We start from the raw sequence: 20930 nt of genomic DNA, 5'->3' as shown, positions 1-20930 counted from the left end.
AGTGATGGGACCAGATGCCATGATCTTAGTCTTTGGAATGTTTAGCTTTAAGCCAACTTTTTCACTCTCCTCTTTCACTTTCATCAAGAGGCTCTTTAGTTCCTCTTCACTTTCTGCCATAAGGGTGGTGTCATTGGCATATCTGAGGTTATTGATATTTCTCTGGGCAGTCTCGATTCCAGCCTGTGCTTCTTCCAGCCCAGCGTTTCTCCATATAAGTTAAATAAGCAGGATGACAATATACAGCCTTGACGTACTCCTTTTCCTATTTGGAACCAGTCTGTTGTTTCATGTCCAGTTCTAACTGTTGCTTCCTGACCTGCATACAGGTTTCTCAAGAGACAGGTCAGGTGGTCTGGTATTCCCATCTCTTGAAGAATTTTCCACAGTTTATTGTGATCCACACAGTCAAAGGCTTTGGCATAGTCATTGAAGCAGAAATAGATATTTTTCTGGAACTCTCTTGCTTTTTCAATGATCCAGTAGATATTGGCAATTTGATCTCTGGTTCCTCTGCCTTTTCTAAAACCAGCTTGAACATCTGGAAGTTATTTCTAATTTGGATCTGTTGTGTATAAAGCTTCTAATAATTGTATCTGAGTCATTCCCTGTAATGTATTTCTTTCCTTTGCTACAAGTGCACCTAAGAGAAGAATGGATGGTATGGTGGATATAAGCTTAACTTCTAGACATTCAGTCAATTTTTCAAAGTGTTTATAGCATTTGTAGTCACACAAGCAGTCTAAGGGTTTCAGTATATTATACAAACTGCTGATACTTTAAAAAAGCCTATTTTTATTCATTTTAATGATTTTTTAATGATATTTTATTATACTTTTAACTTTAATATCCCTGATGACAATGAGGGATATTGTCGAGCCACTATTTATGTAGCTTATTGGCTTGCTGTACACTTGGTAAGTTTCTGTGCAAATATTTTGCAAATTTAAAATTGGGTTGTTTACCTTCTTCTAATAAATTCTATGAGTTCTTATATATTCTGGATTCTGTCCTCTGACAAAGTATTTCTCTTGCACTAATTTTTTCTTTCTCTCTTTGGCTTTTCATTTATTTAACTAAGGAAACAAGATCCATAGGTCTTCATAAATAACATAAGCCCACTATCAATGATAATCAGAGCAAGAGTGCAGGTAAAATATAATAAAATGCAGGTAAAAATATTAACTATGTATTTCTACCTCAGTTGTCAAGACTAATTATTTTTAATTAATTGTTTCTATCATTTCAAAGTTCAAGGATAACTTGAGTTGCCAAGAGATTAAAAAATGTGCATAGTGTCAGTAAGCATGGGATGATATAGGAAAGTAGATGAAAATTTTCTATTCATTTAATATATGAAAAGAATGTTATAATATCAGAATTATCCAAAGACTAATCTTTTTAAAATAATTAATTCACTACCTGTTAAAAAACCCACTCTTAAAATATTCAAAATATTTTCAGAAACAAAATAATTTTTTGAGAACAGTAGCCTTTAGTAGTTTTTTTTTTTTTTTCTTTGATCTGGTTTACTGTAAGACAGTGGTATTTTCATATAAGGTTCTACATTAATATGTTGTAATACATGTTTACAGTTGAAATGGAAATGGAAATCCAGCCTGACTTTTCAGATAACTGAGGATATTATTTTTTGATACTTCCCCAATATGTTAGGTGCAATGTGGTGCTTCCTGCGATGTTTAACTCTGAGTAAAGAATGGAGGGAAATAGAAAGGGAAGAATAGCAGGGAGTGAAAGTAGAGTCAAAGATCTTATACTTACCTGTAATGTTCTGTATATTTTACTTTAAAAATCTGGAGAATATCTGAAAAAAATGCTGATGGATATCTGTCTCATGAAGTCTCAAATATCAGTGTCATAGATATCTGTGTAAATCTTCTCAAAATAATGTTTTAAAACATAGCTTTGTTATTTCAAAGGTAAATCAGTAATTATTTCAGAAAAGTGTTGCTTGAATTTTAATCATGACAAATTACTTAAGAAATTTACCCTGTTTTGTAATAATTAAGAAAATTAATTGCAATGAATTAAAAACAAAACTCTGAGGTAATGAAAATACAGGTAAGTATAATAGCATTGACAAAAGAAGTTTAAATTCTGAATATTAAAACATGGAGAGACACAGATTTATATATATATACACATTATATATACATTGGAAGGACTGATACTAAAGCTGAAACTCCAATACTTTGGCCACCTCATGCGACGAGTTGACTCACTGGAAAAGACTCTGATGCTGGGAGGGATTGAGGGCAGGAGGAGACGGCGACGACAGAGAATGAGATGGCTGGATGGCATCACCGACTCGATGGACGTGAGTTTGAGTGAACTCCGGGAGTTGGTGATGGACAGGGAGGCCTGGCAGGCTGTGATTCATGGGGTCACAAAGAATCGGTCACGACTGAGGAATTGAACTGAACTGAACTAAATATATATATTAATTATTATATATTATATAATTAATATAATAGATAATTATATATAATTTATATTTTATAAATTTTATTATATATTATATTTATATAAAATTTATATTATATATTTATAATTTATATTATATGATATTATATATTAATATTATATATTATTATATATAACTAATGTATATTAATATATATATTTATATATAATGTATACATAAAAATCTGTGTCTCTCCATGTTTTATATATAAGACATACATATACATTTATATATATAAAACATATATATACATTTATATATATAAAACATATATATAGTATATATTGTATATATATTAAATATATATAAATGGAAAATACCACAAAACTAAAAATAAGATTTTCTTTTAGATGATACAGTTAAGAGCAATTGATAAAATTAAATTTTAACACTATGTGAAAATCCAACCAGTAGGAAGAACAGGACCAACCATAATGAAATGACCGACTGTCCTACTTTCAGGACTGACTAGGCGTGTGACTTCAATGACCTATCGTCTGCTTCTAACAGGTTCTGAAGCAATTGGGAAAAATCATTGGAGTTATGAGTCCTTATGTGTCCAGGAGTAAGTTGATCACTGCTAGATCTAAATAATGAATTAATTTCACAGACCTATGTCAACACCCTGGAAACCTATTTTCATCCTTCCCATTTAACAAAGGAGAATAAAAATGTTGTAGATTCATTTGTTAAAAGTTCACATCCCCACACCAGAGCCAGACAGGCAGTGTAGGAGTGAGCGTGACTCCCACAAGCTCCTCCCTCTTGCATATTAATCCCTTATCCCCAATAGCAGAGATGTATCCGTGTCTCTTCTATGAAACTGGTGTGCAATGCTTCTGGGAGAACACTTACCGCATCCGTAGGCAAGAAATCTTTGGAAATTATTTTTTGTATCTCTCTTCTCATTGTTACTTGACAGGTAGAAGGATCTGAGGCATTTACCAATTTTGGTGGAGAACCTAAGCGATCACTTTGATCAATGATGTCAATAGAATTTCATTTTTGTTAACATTTTAATACTTTCAAGTGCTTTTACCTACATTATCTCATTTGCTTTTTATCACATCTCTAGGGTGAAGAATTCATTTTAAAATTTAGGAGAATAAGACATTTAGAGACTTGCAGAAGTTCCTAAGGAAACACTAACAAAAGAAGAGCTTGAATCTCAGTTATTTTGACCCTTTTCAAACACTGTTCCTAAGATACCTTGTTTCTCATGATAAACAGTCCTAGGGGCACTTGAAATAATACTTCTTAAAAATAATAACTCCAGTAGAATGTTGCTCTAGAAACATTATTGGTAAACAAACACATTAATTCAGAATTTATCTTTCAATAGACAATCACATCAAATCATAATTAACAAATCTGTATATTACATTTCCCCTGTTTAATCTACTGTGTGGGTTCTACTTCTTGATTAGACAGACCCAGACAGGTAGAGCTCTCAATTCACATAGTGTGGATGTGTCAAACTTGTCAAATAAGGGTAATTCCAGGCACTTGTTTAAATTCAAAAATATAGAATTTTTTTCCCAATAAATTCATTGCTTTCTCTCTCTCCTTTGCTCCAGGGGTACTATCTACATGCAAGGCATACTAATGGATTCTCATAGCTTAAGAGCAAATACTCTGTTTGATATTAGCATCTGTTTAAACCTAGGCATCTATTCAATTATGCTCTTTCAAGAAATTCTAAATTCTTCTTTTACTGTCTTACTTTTCTTTCTCTGCAGGAAACACTCTGCAAATATGTGTGGAAAGAATACATAATGAGCCACTGCACTCTACTGTGTATGCTTGGGCCCATCTTCTGTCGTCATTAAAAATAATAGAAATTACAGGAAAACAGTTACAGATTCTCATTAAATACTTAAAGAATTTTCCTAATAACTGAACATATTAGTGATTTGAAAGAGAATACATATACCCTAAGTTTATTCTTTCCTTGATCATCTTCCATGACACTCTATTTTTTATTTGAAAAGAAATTATTTTTTGAAAAAATGAAAAAACTTACTTTTCCTTCATGCCTCCATACTACATGCACACACTTAAGGTACCTAGGAAAAATGCAGTGCTAAGATAACAATGCATTTGATGTGTGTATATATTTAGCCACCTCCCATAGTTTTAACTAGCTTATTGACTACTTTAAATCAAACCACTTAAATCATTTAACAAACATCCACCTACCTACTCATTTGGACTATGTTACTACGTATTTGTGTTCTAAGAATTAACCTACTGAATTCACTGAGTTATTTGAAAATTTTCAGGATTAGAAGACATTAAAGCAATTTTAACTTATTTTAATTGATTTATTTCAACAATAGCTTTATATTTGTGACAAATAATATTTCCCTTTAAAACATTCTTTTATTAACTTTGAAAATTTTAACTAAATAAGAGATAGAAGCTTTGTTATTCCCTTATAGGAACTCCTTTCCTCTTCTTAACGTTTAAGGATGACAATATTGACAAACCTGCATACATGGGACTCATGTCTGGCTCTCAGAAGAAATGGCCATGTATGTCCTTGAACAACCACTTCCATGATGTGTACCCTCAAGATGGATGTCAAAGTTTTAGATACAGAAATTAGTTTCTCTTGGCCTAGAAATGTCCAATTGTATTAAACTAGTATATACATGAGGTTTAAAATACACCGGATGTGTATGTGAGTGCCCAGTTGTTCAGTTTTGTCTGACTTCTGTGACCCCATGGACTGTAGCCTGCCAGGGTTCCCTGTCCATGAAATTTTCCAAGCAAGAATAGAGGAATGAGTTGCTGTTTCCTACTCCAGGGGATATTCCTAACCCAGAAATTGAATTGCATCTCTTGTGTCTACTGCATTGGCAGGCAAATTCTTTACCACTAGCGCCACCTGGGAGTTCTAAGATTTCATTAAATAGTTCAAGATTTATGGTGAATAACTTTTATTCTCTCCGTATATTTATGAAAAGAGTAGGTTACTTTTAGAATGCTGTATATAATTTGCATGATTTATCAAAGTTATATATGTCTGTAATATTTACACTAATTTTCTTGCTTGGAATATTCCATGTGAAAAATTATAGTGGAAAATTGATATATCAATACATTAACATCACTAAGACTCAGACTTTAAATTTTAATTGATCTAGTCAGCTAAATTCTCCAGTAAATCACTTAAAGCTTAGCTTAAGTCACTTAAATCATCTTGTTAGTTCTTTTAAGCCATTACAGGTTCCATTTCTACTCAAAAGGCTTATTAGAAAAAATAGAATTATTTTATGATTAAATTTTTGCTGTCTATGCCTCTTCTCTGATTTTTCTTGCTCTCTACTTGACTGCAAGCTATGGAGGACATGGAAGACCTCCCAAGAATTCTTCACTAAAATCTTAGGTGTGAACCCAATTCAACATAAAAAAAGCAACAACAACAAAAAAAATAGGCAAAAGACCTGAACAGACATTTTTCCAAGAAGACAAACAGCCAACAGGAACATAAAAAAAGTACATCACTAATCATCAGAAAAATGTAAGCCAAAACTACAATGACTTATCACCTCACACCTATTAGAATGCCCATCATTAAAAAGTCTACAAATAACAAACTTTGGGAAGGATGTGGAGTAAAAAGCATCCTTATATACTGCTGGTTGGAATGTAAATTAGTGCAGCCACTGTGGAAAGTAAAAGGGAGGTTCCTCAAAAAGCTAAAAATATAGCTACCACATAGTCCAGCAATTCCACTCAGAATATACGCACAAAGGAATCAGAAACACCAATTTGAAAAAATACATGCATTGCAATATTCATAGCAGTGTTATTTACAATAAGCAAGATATAGAAGCAGCCTAAATGTCCATCAACAGATGAATGAGGACAGGAGGTGGTGTGTGTGTGAGTGTGCGCGCGTATGTATATATAAAGAAACAGTACTCATCTATAAAAAAAGAATGAAAGTTTGCCATTTGCAACAACATGGACCTGGAGGGTGTTATGCTTTGTGAAATAAGTCAAACCAAGGAAGGTGAACATTGAATGTTATCACTGATACGTGGAATATAAAATATAATTTATTTACTGGTGAATGTAACAAAAAAAGAAACAAATTTACAGATATAAAAAACAAAATACTGGTTACCAGTTGGGAGAGAAAAGTGGAGGGGCAGGATCAGCTCAGTTCAGTTCAGTTCAGTCGCTCAGTCGTGTCCGACTCTCCGCGACCCCATGAATCACAGCACGCCAGGCCTCCCTGTCCATCACCAACTCCCGGAGTACACTCAAACTCATGTCCACAGAGTCGGTGATGCCATCCAGCCATCTCATTCTCCGTCGTCCCCTTCTCCTCCCGCCCCCAACCTTTCCCAGCATCAGAGTCTTTTCCAGTGAGTCAACTCGTCGCATGAGGTGGCCAAAGTATTGCAGTTTCAGCTTTAGCATCAGTCCCTCCAATGAACATCCAGGATTGATCTCCTTTAGAAAGGGTAGGGAATTGAGACACAAACGACTATGTACAAAATAAATTCACTACAGGGCTATACTGTATCAGTTCAGTTCAGTCGCTCAGTCGTGTCCGACTCTCCACGACCCCATGAATCACACCACGCCAGGCCTCCCTGTCCATCACCAACTCCCGGAGTTCACTCAAACTCATGTCCACAGAGTCAGTGATGCCATCCAGCCCTCTCATTCTCTGTCATCCCCGGCTTCTCCCACCCCCAAACTTTCCCAGCATCAGAGTCTTTTCCAGTGAGTCAACTCGTCACATGAGGTGGCCAAAGTATTGCAGTTTCAGCTTCAGCATCAGTCCTTCCAATGAACACCCAGGATTGATCTCCTTTAGGATGGACTGGTTGGATCTCCTTGCAGTCCAAGGGACTCTCAAGAGTCTTCTCCAACACCACAGTTCAAAAGCATCAATTCTTCAGTGATCAGCTTTCTTCAAAGTCCAACTCTCACATCCATACATGACCATGGGAAAAACCATAGCCTTGACTAGACGGACCCTGGTTGGCAAAGTAATGTCTCTGCTTTTTAATATACTATCAAGGTTGGTCATAACTTTCCTTCCAAGGAGTAAGCGTCTTTTAATTTCATGGCTGCAATCAGCATCCGAAATGATTTTGGAGCCCCCAAAAAATAAAATCTGACACTGTTTCCACTGTTTATCCATCTATTTCCCATGAAGTGATGGGACCAGATGCCATGATCTTTGTTTTCTGAATGTTGAGCTTCAAGCCAACCTTTTCACTCTCCTCTTTCACTTTCATCAAGAGGCTTTTGAGTTCCTCTTCACTTTCTGCTTTAAGGGTAGTATCATCTGCATATCTGAGGTTATTGATATTTCTCCGAGCAATCTTGATTCCAGCTTATGCTTCTTCCAGCCCAGCGTTCCTCATGATATGCTCTGCATGTAAGTTAAATAGGCAAGGTGACAATATACAGCCTTGACGTACTCCTTTTCCTATTTGGAACCAGTCTGTTGTTCCATGTACAGTTCTGACTGTTGCTTCCTGACCTGCATACAGGTTTCTCAAGAGGCAGGTCAGGTGGTCTGGGATTCCCATCTCTTTCAGAATTTTCCACAGTTTATTGTGATCCACACAGTCAAAGGCTTTGACATAGTCAATGAAGCAGAAATAGATATTTTTCTGGAACTCTCTTGCTTTCTCCATGATCCAGAGGATGTTGACAATTTGATCTCTGGTGCCTCTGCCTTTTCTAAAACCTGCTTGAACATCTGGAAGTTCACGGTTCACATATTGCTGAAGCCTGGCTTGGAGAATTTTGAGCATGACTTTGCTAGCCTGTGAGATGAGTGCAATTGTGTGGTAGTTTGAGCATTCTTTGGCATTGCCTTTCTTTGGGATTGGAATGAAGACTGATCTTTTTCTGTCCTGTGGCCACTGCTGAGTTTTCCAAATTTGCTGGCATATTGAGTGCAACACTTTCACAGCATCATCTTTCAAGATTTGAAATAACTCAACTGGGATTCCATCACCTCCACTAGCTTTGTTCGTAATGATGCTTTCTAAGGCCCACTTGACTTCACATTCCAAGATGTCTGGTTCCAGGTGAGTGATCACACCATCGTGACTATCTTGGTTGTGAAAATCTTTTTTGTACAGTTCTTCTGTGTATTCTTGCCACCTCTTCTTAATATCTTCTGCTTCTGTTAGGTCCATACCATTTCTGTCCTTTATCGAGCCCATCTTTGCATGAAATGTTCCCTTGATATCTCTAATTTTCTTGAAGAGGTCTCTTGTTTTTCCTATTCTGTTGTTTTCCTCTATTTCTTTGCATTGATCACTGAGGAAGGCTTTCTTATCTCTCCTTGCTATTCTTTGAAACTCTGCATTCAGATGCTTATATCGTTCCTTTTCTCCTTTGCTTTTCGCTTCTCTTCTTTTCACAGCTATTTGTAAGGCCTCCTCAGACAGCCATTTTGCTTGTTTGCATTTCTTTTCCATGGGGATGGTCTTGGTCCCTGTCTCCTGTACAATGTCACGAACCTCCGTCCAGAGTTCATCAGGCACTCTATCTATCAGATCTAGTCCCTTAAATCTATTTCTCACTTCCACTGTATAATCATAAGGGATTTGATTTAGTATATCTGAATGGTCTAGTGGTTTTCCCTATCTTCTTCAATTTAAGTCTGAATTTGGCAATAAGTTCATGATCTGAGCCACAGTCAGCTCCTGGTCTTGTTCTTGCTAACTGTATAGAGCTTCTCCATCTTTGGCTGCAAAGAATATAATTGAGACACAAACGACTATGTACAAAATTAATTCACTACAGGGCTATATTTTATAACACAGAGCAAATAATGTTTTATTAAAAATATTTAAAGAGAGTAGAAACTATAATAACTTTGAATGACTATTTTATACAAATTAAATAATATTGGAAATCAGCTTCACCTCAATAAAATATTATATATATATTACATATATCTATGGCATGGTTGGTATGCTGCTGTCCATGGAGCCGCAGAGTCAGGCACGACTGGGTGACTGAACTACAAAAACAACACAACAACAAAAAGAACTTAACAATCTTAGGTGTTAAGTTTTTCATGCTGGATTTCCAAAGTCTTCCTACCATGTTACCAGATAATTATAGATTTCACTTTTTCCTTATATAAATTATTTACAGTACTGGTACACAGCACATTTTAGTGGGAGGCCTACATTTTTCATGAAGACATTTGCTCCTTTCAACTAGAAGGTACTTGAAATGGAGGACATAAATTGTAGTAATACAGTATATTGCATTATAAACCCATCTCTGTTTTAAGGTGTGTGTTGAAAGTCACTCAGTCATGTCTGATTCTTTGTGACCCCATGGACTGTAGCCCACCCGGCTCCTCTGTCCACAGAATTCTCCAGGCCAGAATAATGGAGTGGGTAGAAATCCCTTCACCAGGGGATCTTCCCAACCGGGGGATCGAACCCAGGTCTCCTGCATTGCAGGTAGACTCTTCACCAGCGGAGCCACCAGGGAAGCCCAAGAATACTGGAGTGGGTAGCCTATCCCTTCTCCAGAGGATCTTCCTGACCCAGGAATTGAACCAGGGTCTCCTGTATTGCAGGTGGATTCTTTACCAGCTGAGCTAGCAAGTTCTTTATATAGATCTACCTTGGCTTTTTTTTATCATTCCCTGCAGATATTTGCTCAAATACTACCTTCTCAGTGAAGTCTTCCCTAACTACCCTACCTAAAATTATAACCCCTTCTTCCTGATATTTACTATTTTAATTACTGAATATATTTTTCTTGATTGCATTTGTCATGTTCCAATACAGTTTGTGTGTGTGTGTGTGTGTGTGTGTGAGTGTTAACGTTACCAGATACAAAGGAGGATTCCTGTTACATTTTATTTTGAGATATAAGTATGTCCAAATACTGCCTGGGATATAATCATAACATTATTTGTTGTTTATCAAAATTCACATTTAGATGCATTTTAATATGTAATATATGGAACACATTTAAAACACAAAATATTTTATATTCTTTAACTATGCAATATTTTGGATGTAATTATACTAAAATTTATTTGTTATTTATCTGAAATTAAAATGTAACTGGGTATTTTGCATATTTTAAATAAATTTAGCCATCTATGGGTGCATGTGTGTTACTAACTAGAATGTAATTACTACAAGGGAATTTTTGCTGTTTTGTTCCTTGATGTAGAGGTGACCAAATAAACAGAGGTGTTCAGGAGTACCTATTTAAGAGTGAATTAAGTTTCTTAATCCTTTAAAATCTATATTTTAATATATGTTAAATTAGAACATTAATATCTACCAACAGGTATTTTATATCATTTGAAAGAAATAATTAATGCAAATAGTTTTTGCATTAATAGTATCTAGCAAGGTATTAAGTAACTCTTTTTTTTTTTTTAATTCAGGTTTTCTTTTATTTCCACATTCAGGCTTTCAAAAACCTTCTGAGAGAATGGTAGTAAGTATCTGATGACTTTTCCCTCTTATGCATTTAAAGAATGCATTATTATTTAATGCATTAATAGACAATCATTATTATTGCCATTGTTCTTAATCCCAACAAGGGCCCTGAATATTCAGGGTAAAGTTTTCTCAAAATTTTAACGTTTTTTATATTAAAAATGTAATTAACTATTTTCCATAACATTCAGCTCAATGGAGATTCACTTTGCTTCTGAAGGTTATATTTAGCATTTATTAACCAGTCCATTCTAAAGGAGATCAATCCTGGGTGTTCATTGGAAGGACTGATGCTAAAGCTGAAACTCCAATACTTTGGCCACCTCATGCAAAGAGTTAACTTACTGGAAAAGACTGATGCTGGCAAGGATTGGGGGCAGGAGGAGAAGGGGATGACAGAGAATGAGATGGCTGGATGGCATCACCGACTCGATGGACATGAGTTTGAGTGAACTCCGGGAGTTGGTGATGGACAGGGAGGCATGGCGTGCTGTGATTCATGGGGTCGCAAAGAGTCAGACACAACTGAGCGACTGAACTGAACTGAACTGAACTGAAGTCTCTGTTGGAGTTCAAACATATTTTTCTATTTTACTGAAGAAAGTATAAATAACAGATTTATTTTCTTTTCTCATTTGTGAAAAAATAAGATGGGCCAAAGCAATCTCTAAATTTTTGGACTGAACCTATGGTACTCTCAAATGTTGTTTCTCTATTTCAAGCCGTAGTCTGGTATAGACAGGAGGAAGGTTTAGGTGGTGGGAATGGCTTAAACAGCAACTGCAAACTATTTCTAAACAGCACCATTTCAAAACTTACAATTTCCTTGTTTTCTGAAATAAGTCCAATAAGAGATTAACACATCAAATGCTCTTTAGTACATTAAGTGCTGATTCTCTTTTATAAAGACACTCATCTAAAGAGCTGAGCATGCAGTGATGGGGCAGGATTGGGCTCTCTGGAAAACTGAGTGCCATCTCCTCTTTCACTAATAATATAGAGGCATGGACTTTGTATATCTGTCATACATTTTGGCTCTTTTTTTTTTTTAGCTCATCATCGTGGCTTCTTCAGAAATCAGGTTTACATAAGTTTAAGCAATCGGTCCATGCTGGAAACTAATATTCTGAGATTTCATATAACCACACTCTAAATTACCTGTTTTGTAAATCTGGACATTCATAAAGTTGTTTCATTTTTCATGATTGGAGAACAGCTGGTAAGCATCAGAAAGACATAAAGCCAGATATGACAATTTTTGTTGTGATTTTATCACTGATAAAATTAAACAGATATTTAATATCCCATTTGGTAACATGCATTATTAATAATATTCTACTGAACAAAAGATACCAAATTAAAAAAGCATATACTGCACCCTGTTGGCTCAGGCAGTAAAGAATCTGCCTGCAATGTGGGAGACCCAGGTTGATCCCTGGGTCGGGAATATCTGCTGGAGGAGGAAATGGCAACCCACTCCAGTATTTCTGCCTGGGAACTCCCAAGGACAGAGGAGCCTGGTGGGCTATAATCCATGGGTTGCAAAGAGTTGGACACAATTGAGCAACTAACACTTTGATACTATAAAGACTCATTTTTGCATTTTTACAAGTACACATACATATCAGAATGTCGAGACCAGCTTGACAAGCAGGGTTTCCGAAAGCGCAATATGGCAAGAGAACAAGAAACGAAACATAAGAACTCAGAGAAAAGAGAGGATCAGGGGACCAACACTGCTCCAAGGTGAAGGTGCTGAAACTGAATCCAAGCCAGCTTTATTATACTTTCAGCCGTGAAGGGAAGAATAAATGGGGAGTTAAACTATAACTCATGTGGCCTTCAGGTCCAAAGAACAAAATGATCATTAACCATCGAGTAATTAGGAAACAGTAATCAATAACAAATCAGCAACTAATATTCTTATCTATAGATTTTCCACTAGATATGCAAAACATTTGACTCTGAGACGCCAGTTGAGAAACAGTCTGAGGTCGGTTTTCTGACCCCAGGATCATATCTTGTTTTCAAGGTTATGAACTGTCCCCTCTGGACTTGTTCCAAGACTCTCATGGCTTATAGCATCCAATTTATCAATAATTATAAATTTCTTTTGCAGCCCTTGCCGGGGCCTGATTTTCTTTTATTCTTCCTGTCTCCTACATCTCCCACTTTTTGATTTTGCATGTGATGAGAAATGGTGAGAAAAGATAGTTGCTGTTGTTGGCTTCGTTGTTTCTTGATTGTTTTCTCCAGACTATACAGAAACACAAACACATAATTAATAGCACTCCCATAACCAGAGCAATTTTGTATCTAAATGTCCTGATCTGTTTTAAGGGATTAAGAGAAGAAAATTATCTGAAAGAGTATCAAGAAAATCTGATCCAGAAATTATATCAAGATGTTTATTAAAAACTTTTAATATATTGTTGTAGATCCTGAATATCTATAGAAATATTACCTTGGTTCAATAGGTGTTGTTTAACTTTATCCCAATTGAATTGTGTCTTAGTGTATTTGAAAGCAGTTACACAAAAGGAAGTATAGTTTCAATCACTTCTTGGTCTCACCTGTTTTTGTAAAGTGACTAATGGATCTCCTAATAAAATAACAGATTGTTGAAGGTTGGCCACTTGGGAGGCCAACTTTCCATCAATTTTTTGCTGAGTGGTCCAAAGGACATCGACATCTTTATGCCATTCTTGTACAAAATGAACTGTTTGTACAGATTTATGAAGAGCCATTCCAGCTATGGTTGCCTTAGTGGTAATAGCAATAAGCTTAAAATGGCAGCAATTAGTAATCCCAGAAAATGTTTAACACATTTAAGATTTTTCAATATTTTTTCAATAACATATAATGTAGGGCTTCCTTGCCAAGGTCATTGTAAATCGAAGGGAACCCATATGCCAGTTCTGGTTTTAAGACTATAAATACTCTGCCAACTTTCATCAAAAGGAATGGTATTATTTATACATGTATAAAACGAACAGTTAATATATGTTTCTAATCTCAAATTTGGATCATATTTTGATGGTCTGATCATAAAAATAAAAGGAATTCTTTTACAAATCTGAATAGTGTGAGTAGAGTTTTTTGTAAAATTAAAGGCAGTTCAGTATCTGAAGAAAAGGTGTCATCTTAACAGAGATAAAAGCTAAATTCAAGTGCTACACCAGCTTACTTTATTTAAAAGAGGCTATTCAGGAACCTTCTCTATTGCCTGGAGACAGCTTCATTCAAAGGTCATGAGGGGCGGCCATTAGGAGATACTCCTTGTCCAAGGTAAGTAGTGGTGGCTGAGCGTTGCTAGAGCAGCCGTGAAGAGATACCGCACAACCAAGGTAAGAGAAACCCAAATAAGATGGTAGGTATTGCGAGACGGCATCAGAGGGCAGAACGCTGAAATCATAATCACAGAAAACTAGTCGATCTGATCACACGGACCACAGCCTTGTCTAACTCAATGAAACTAAGCCATGCTGTGTGGGGCCACCCAAGAGGGCGGGTCATGGTGGAGAGTTTTGACAGAATGTGGTCCACTGGAGAAGTGAATGGCAAACCACTTCAGTATACTTCCCTTGAGAACCCCATGAACAGTATCAAAAGGCAAAATGATAGTATATTGAATGAGGAACTCCCCAGGTTGGTAGGTGCCCAGTATGCTACTGGAGATCAGTGGAGAAATAACTCCAGAAACAATGAAGGGATGGAGCCAAAGCAAAAACAATACCCAGTTGTAGATGTGACTGGTGATAGAAGCAAGGTCCGATGCTGTAAAGAGCAATATTGCATAGGAACCTGGAATGTTAGGTCCATGAATCAAGGCAAATTCAGTTCAGTTCAGTTCAGTTGCTCAGTCGTGTCCAACTCTTTGCGACCCCATGAATCACAGCACACCAGGCCTCCCTGTCCATCACCAACTCCCAGAGTTCACTCAAACTCACCTCCATCGAGTCGGTGATGCCATCCAGCCATCTCATTCTCTGTCGTCCCCTTCTCCTCCTGCCCCCAATCCCTCCCAGCATCAGAGTCTTTTCCAGTGAGTCAAATATTCGCATGAGGTGGCCAAAGTATTGGAGATTCAGCTTTAGCATCAGTGCTTCCAATGAACACCCAGGACTGATCTCCGCTAGAATGGAATGGTTGGATCTCCTTGCAGTCCAAGGGACTTTCAAGAGTCTTCTCCAACACCACAATTCAAAAGCATCAATTCTCTGGGGCTCAGCTTTCTTCACAGTCCAACTCTCACTTCCATACATAACAACTGGAAAAACCATAGCCTTGACTAGACGGACCTTGGTTGGCAAAGTAATGTCTCTGCTTTTTAATATGCTATCTAGGTTGGTCATAACTTTCCTTCCAAGAAGTAAGCGTCTTTTAATTTCATGGAAGTGGTCAAACAAGAGATGGCAAGAGTGAACCTAGACATTCTTGGAATCAGTGAACTAAATTGGACTGGAATGGGTGAATTAAACTCAGATGACCATTATATCTACTACTGTGGGCAGGAATCCCTTAGAGGAAATGGAGTAGCCATCATGGTCAACAAAAGAGTCTGAAATGCAGTACTTGAATGCAATCTCAAAAATGACAGAATGATCTCTGTTCGTTTCCAAGGCAAACCATTCAATATTACAGTAATCCAAGCCTATGCCCCAACCAGTAACACTGAAAAAGCCGAAGTTGAATGGTTCTATGAAGACCTACAAGACCTTTTAGAACTAACTCCCCAAAAACGTGTCCTTTTCATTATAGGGGATTGGGATGCAACTGTAGGAAGTCAAGAAACACCTGGAGTAACAGGCAAATTTGGCCTTGGAGCACGGAATGAAGCAGGGCAAAGGCTAATAGAGTTTTGCCAAGAGAACGCACTGGTCATAGCAAACACCCTCTTCCAACAACACAAGAGAAGACTTTACACATGGACATCACCAGATGGTGATGGTGGTCAACACCAAAATCAGATTGATTATATATATATATATATATATATATATATATATATATATATATGGAGAAGCTCTATACAGTTAGCAAAAACAAGACCAGGAGTTTGTCTGTGGCTCAGATCATGAACTCCTTATTGCCGAATTCAAACTTAAATTGAAGAAAATAGGAGAAACCAATAGACCATTCAGATATGACCTAAATCAAATCCCTTGTGATCATATAGTGGAAGTGAGAGATAGACTTAAGGGACAAGATCTGATAGATAAAGTGACTGATGAACTATGGACGGAGGTTCGTGACATTCTACAGGAGACAGGGACCAAGACCATCCCCATGGAAAACAAGTGCAAAAAAGCAAAATGGCTGTCTGGGGAGGCCTTATGAAAAGCTGTGAAAAGAAGAGAAGCGAAAAGCAAAGGAGAAAAGGAAAGATATAGGCATCTGAATGCAGAGTTCCAAAGAACAGCAAGGAGAGATAAGAAAACCTTCCTCAGCAATCAATGAAAAGCAATAGAGGAAAACAACAGAATAGGAAAGACAAGAGATCTCTTCAAGAAAATTAGAGATATCAAGGGAACATTTCATGCAAAGATGGGCTCGATAAAGGACAGAAATGGTGTGGACCTAACAGAAGCAGAAGATATTAAGAAGAGGTGACCAGAATACACAGAGGAATTGTACAAAAAAGATCTTCACAACCAAGATAATCACAATGGTGTGATCACTCACCTAGAGCCAGACATCTTGGAATGTGAAGTCAAGTGGGCCTTAGAAAGCATCACTACGAACAAAGCTAGTGGAGGTGATGGAATTCCAGTTGAGCTATTTCAAACCCTGAAAGACGATGCTGTGAAAGTGCTGCCCTCAATATGCCAACAAATTTGGAAAACTCAGCAATGGCCACAAGACTGGAAAAGGTAAGTTTTCATTCCAATCCCAAAGAAAGGCAATGCCAAAGAATGCTCAAACTACCTCACAATTGCAGTCATCTCAGATGCTAATAAGGTCATGCTCAAAATTCTCCAAGCCACGCTTCAGCCGTACGTGAACCATGAACTTCCAGATATTCAAGCTGGTTTTAGAAAATGCAGAGGAACCAAAGATCAACTTGCCAACATCTGCTGGGTCATGGAAAAAGCAAGAGAGTTCCAGAAAAACATCTATTTCTGCTTCATTGACTATGCCAAAGCCTTTGACTGTGTGGATCACAATAAACTGTGGAAAATTCTTTAAGAGATGGGACTACTAGACACCTGACCTCCCTCTTGAGAAACCTGTATGCAGGTCAGGAAGCAATACATAGAAATGGACATGGAACAACAGACTGGTTCCAAATAGGAAAAGGATTACGTCAAGGCTGTATATTGTCACCCTGCTTATTCAACTTATGTGCAGAGTACATCATGAGGAATGCTGGGCTGGAAGAAGCACAAGCTGGAATCAAGATCGCAGGGAGAAATATCAATAACCTAAGATATGCAGATGACACCACCCTTATGGCAGAAAGTGAAGAGGAACTCAAAGGCCTCTTGATGAAAGTAAAAGAGGAGAGTGAAAAGGTTGGCTTGAAGCTCAGACATTTAGTTTCTGATTAAACTCATGCTTCTTCTTTACAGTATTGTAAAGTAATTAGCCTCAAATTAAAATAAATAAATTAAAAAAAGAAAAGAATTCAGAGAAAACTGAGGATCAGTGGACCAACACTGCTCCAAGGTGAAGGTGTGGAAACTGAATCCAAGCCAGCTTTATTATACTTTCAGTCATGAATGAAAGAATAAACAGGGAGATAAACTATAACTCATGTGGCCTTCAGGGCCAAAAACCAAAATGATCATTAACCATTGAATAATTAGAAAACGGTAATCAATAACAAATCAGTAACTAAGACTAATATTCTTATCTATAGATTTTCCGCTCAGTTCAGTTCAGTTCAATTCAGTTGCTCAGTCGTGTCCGACTCTTTGCGACCCCGTGAATCACAGCATGCCAGGTCTCCCTGTCCATCACCAACTCCTGGAGTTCCCTCAAACTCATGTTCATTGAGTCAATGATGCCAATCCAGCCATCTCATTCTCTGTCTTCCCCGTCTCCTTCCACCCCAATCTCTCCCAGAATCAGAGTCTTTTCCAATGAGTCAACTCTTCGCATGAGGTGGCCAAAGTATTGGAGTTTCAGCTTTAGCATCAGTCCTTCCAATGAACAACCAGGACCAATCTTTAGAATGGACTGTTTGGATTTCCTTGCAGTCCAAGGAACTCTCAAGAGTCTTCTCCAACAAAACAGTTCAAAAGCATCAATTCTTCAGTGATCAGCTTTCTTCACAGTCCAACTCTCACATCCGTACATGACCACTGGAAAAACCATAGCCTTGACTAGACGGACCTTTGTTGGCAAAGTAATGTCTCTGCTTTTCAATATGCTATCTAGGTTGGTCATAACTTTCCTTCCAAGGAGTAAGCGTCTTTTAATTTCCTGGCTCCAATCAGCATCTGCAGTGATTTTGGAGCCCAAACAAATAAAGTCTGACACTGTTTCCACCGTTTCTCCATCTATTTCCCATGAAGTGATGGGACCAGATGCCATGATCTTTGTTTTCTGAATGTTGAGCTTCAAGCCAACTTTTTCACTCTCCTCTTTCACTTTCATCAAGAGGCTTTTTAGTTCCTCTTCACTTTCTGCCTAGATACATAAAACATGTGACTCTGAGACACCAGTTTAGAAACAGTCTAGTGTTGGTTTTCTGACCCCAAGATCATATCTTGTTTTCAAGATTATAAACTGTCTCCTCTGGACTTGTTCCCAGAGTCTCATGCATTATAGCATCCAGTTTATCAATAATTATAAATTTCTTTTGCAGCCCTTGCCGGGGCCTGCTTTTCTATTATTCTTCCTGTCTCCTACATCAGAATCCTCATGGTTCCTAATTTGGTATAAAAATAAATATACACTTGAGTTTTCACACAAATGACTTTAATAACAGACATACAGAAGCAGTCTATTTTTGAATTTTCCAGTACCTAATCTCTGTGGTCAAAGCAATCGAAGAACAGAGGTTATGAGCATGCACTTCAGACTCCTGTTTAGTTCCTTCCTACTCATATAATCCTGCAAAAGCCACTTATTATCAAAGTCTGATATTCACTAATGAGAGAGTATAACAGTATCAGACTCAAAGACATTTTGTGATGACATAGTGATGTAGTTCATGCAAGTTGCTTACCACCAACCTTTTTATATAGTATGCATGAAGACATGCTAAGTTACTTCAGTTGTGTCCGACTTTTTGCTACTCTATGGAATGTAGCCTGCCAGGCTCCTCTGTCCATGGAGATTCTCCAGGCAAGAATACTGGGTGGGTTGCCATGCTCCTCCCCAGGGGATCTTCCAGGTCCAGCTATCGAACCTGTGTCTTTTTAGCCCCTTGCCTTGGTAGGCAGGTTCTTTACCACTAATGCCACCTGGGAAGCCCTTTATGTAGTATAAAACACATAATTCTTAGTATCATTTTCATCATATGTACATAACCCCTGTAGGGGAGCAAAATTTGCCTTCCAAAAATATCTCATTGGTATGAGAATTATTTCAATTGGAAACAATCAAGGCTCCAAGAGACTCAGGAAGAAACTTTGACCTTCCCCTTAAATGTCTGAAAGAATGTAGCTGCTGCCGCTGCTACATTGTTTCAGTCGTGTTCGACTCTGTGTGACCCCATAGATGGCAGCCCACCAGGCTCCTTGGTCCCTGGGATTCTCCAGGCAAGAATACTGGAGTGTGTTGCCATTGCCTTCTCCAGTGCATGCCTGCATGCCAAGTTGCTTTAGTTGTGTCCGACTCTGTGCGACATTATGGACAGCAGCCCACCTGATTCTCCTGCCCACAGGATTCTCCAGGCAAGACTACTGGAGTGGGTTGCCATTTCCTTCTCCAGAAAGAATGTAGATGGAGCACCAATTCCAGGAAGGGGGTTGTCACCACAGATAAGGACAGTATGAACTAGTTGTGACAAATAGGGAACAACCTAGCACAGTCTGTTTGCTCGAAGTCCTCTCTGAGTTCATTGTCCCCACCTGGCTCAGCAAACATTCGTTCACCAAATACTTCCTTTCCCATCTCTATGTGGATTGCCTGTTTCCCCTTTGAAGTCCTAAACCACTATCCCCAACATCCTCTTTCGTCTTTAGCTCAAGATGATATTTAAGGTGAGGGTTATGGCTATTTTGTCAAGTGTTCAGTTTTCCTGGGTCTCTCTCTTGTATACATGTTATAAACTTTCATTTGATTTTCTCCTCTTAAAGTGTCCCATGTTAATTTAATACTTTGACCAGCAAGTAGAACCTAGAATGGTCTTCCTCCCAACCCCACTCTGAGTATGCACTCATGACCCCTTTGGCAGTTATTACTGTTACTTTTATCTCATTATTTCAGTTGTTATTAAAGATATTAATGTTTTCATGTTATACCTGATCTTTCATACTACACAAATATATATGTATATGTTCCATTCTACACACATGTATCTTTTACATGCCATGCTTACATTTTTGAGAAGAGAACTGTCATAAATTTTAATAGCATTTTCATATTTTAAAAGAGGACAAATAGGCCATTTGAAAATTACTTCTATCCATGTAGTTTGCAGAATGGAGATTCCTACTCTTTATTTAGTAGGTTTTATACTTTGTGTAACTTTACTGTGCTTATAAAAACTTGTGATTTAAGTAACGTATGTAAATGAACTTAAGTGGTATTTGCATACTAAGACTCGTTTAATCATAATATTCATAATCAAGTGAAAATCACTTTAGGTAAGTGAGGCTTTAATGAATGTAGCAAATTAGCTTTAATTTTCAAATGAGTGCTTTTAAAATTTGAGTAGGAAATAGAAAAAAATCATGGATCATTCTTTTCCAATTTTAAAGAAAATACTGGAAGCTGACAAGTTTAGTTTGACCACTCTTTGTCTCTGAACATAAAGTTTTATAATACCTTACTGACCTAATGTATAATAAATAACAATGTAA

Source organism: Moschus berezovskii, chromosome 8 (assembly GCF_049115385.1).
Source record: "Moschus berezovskii isolate FMDL1 chromosome 8, NW_MosBer_1.0, whole genome shotgun sequence".
In the NCBI taxonomy this organism is placed as follows: Eukaryota; Metazoa; Chordata; class Mammalia; order Artiodactyla; family Moschidae; genus Moschus; species Moschus berezovskii.
This window is presented reverse-complemented; position numbering follows the sequence as displayed.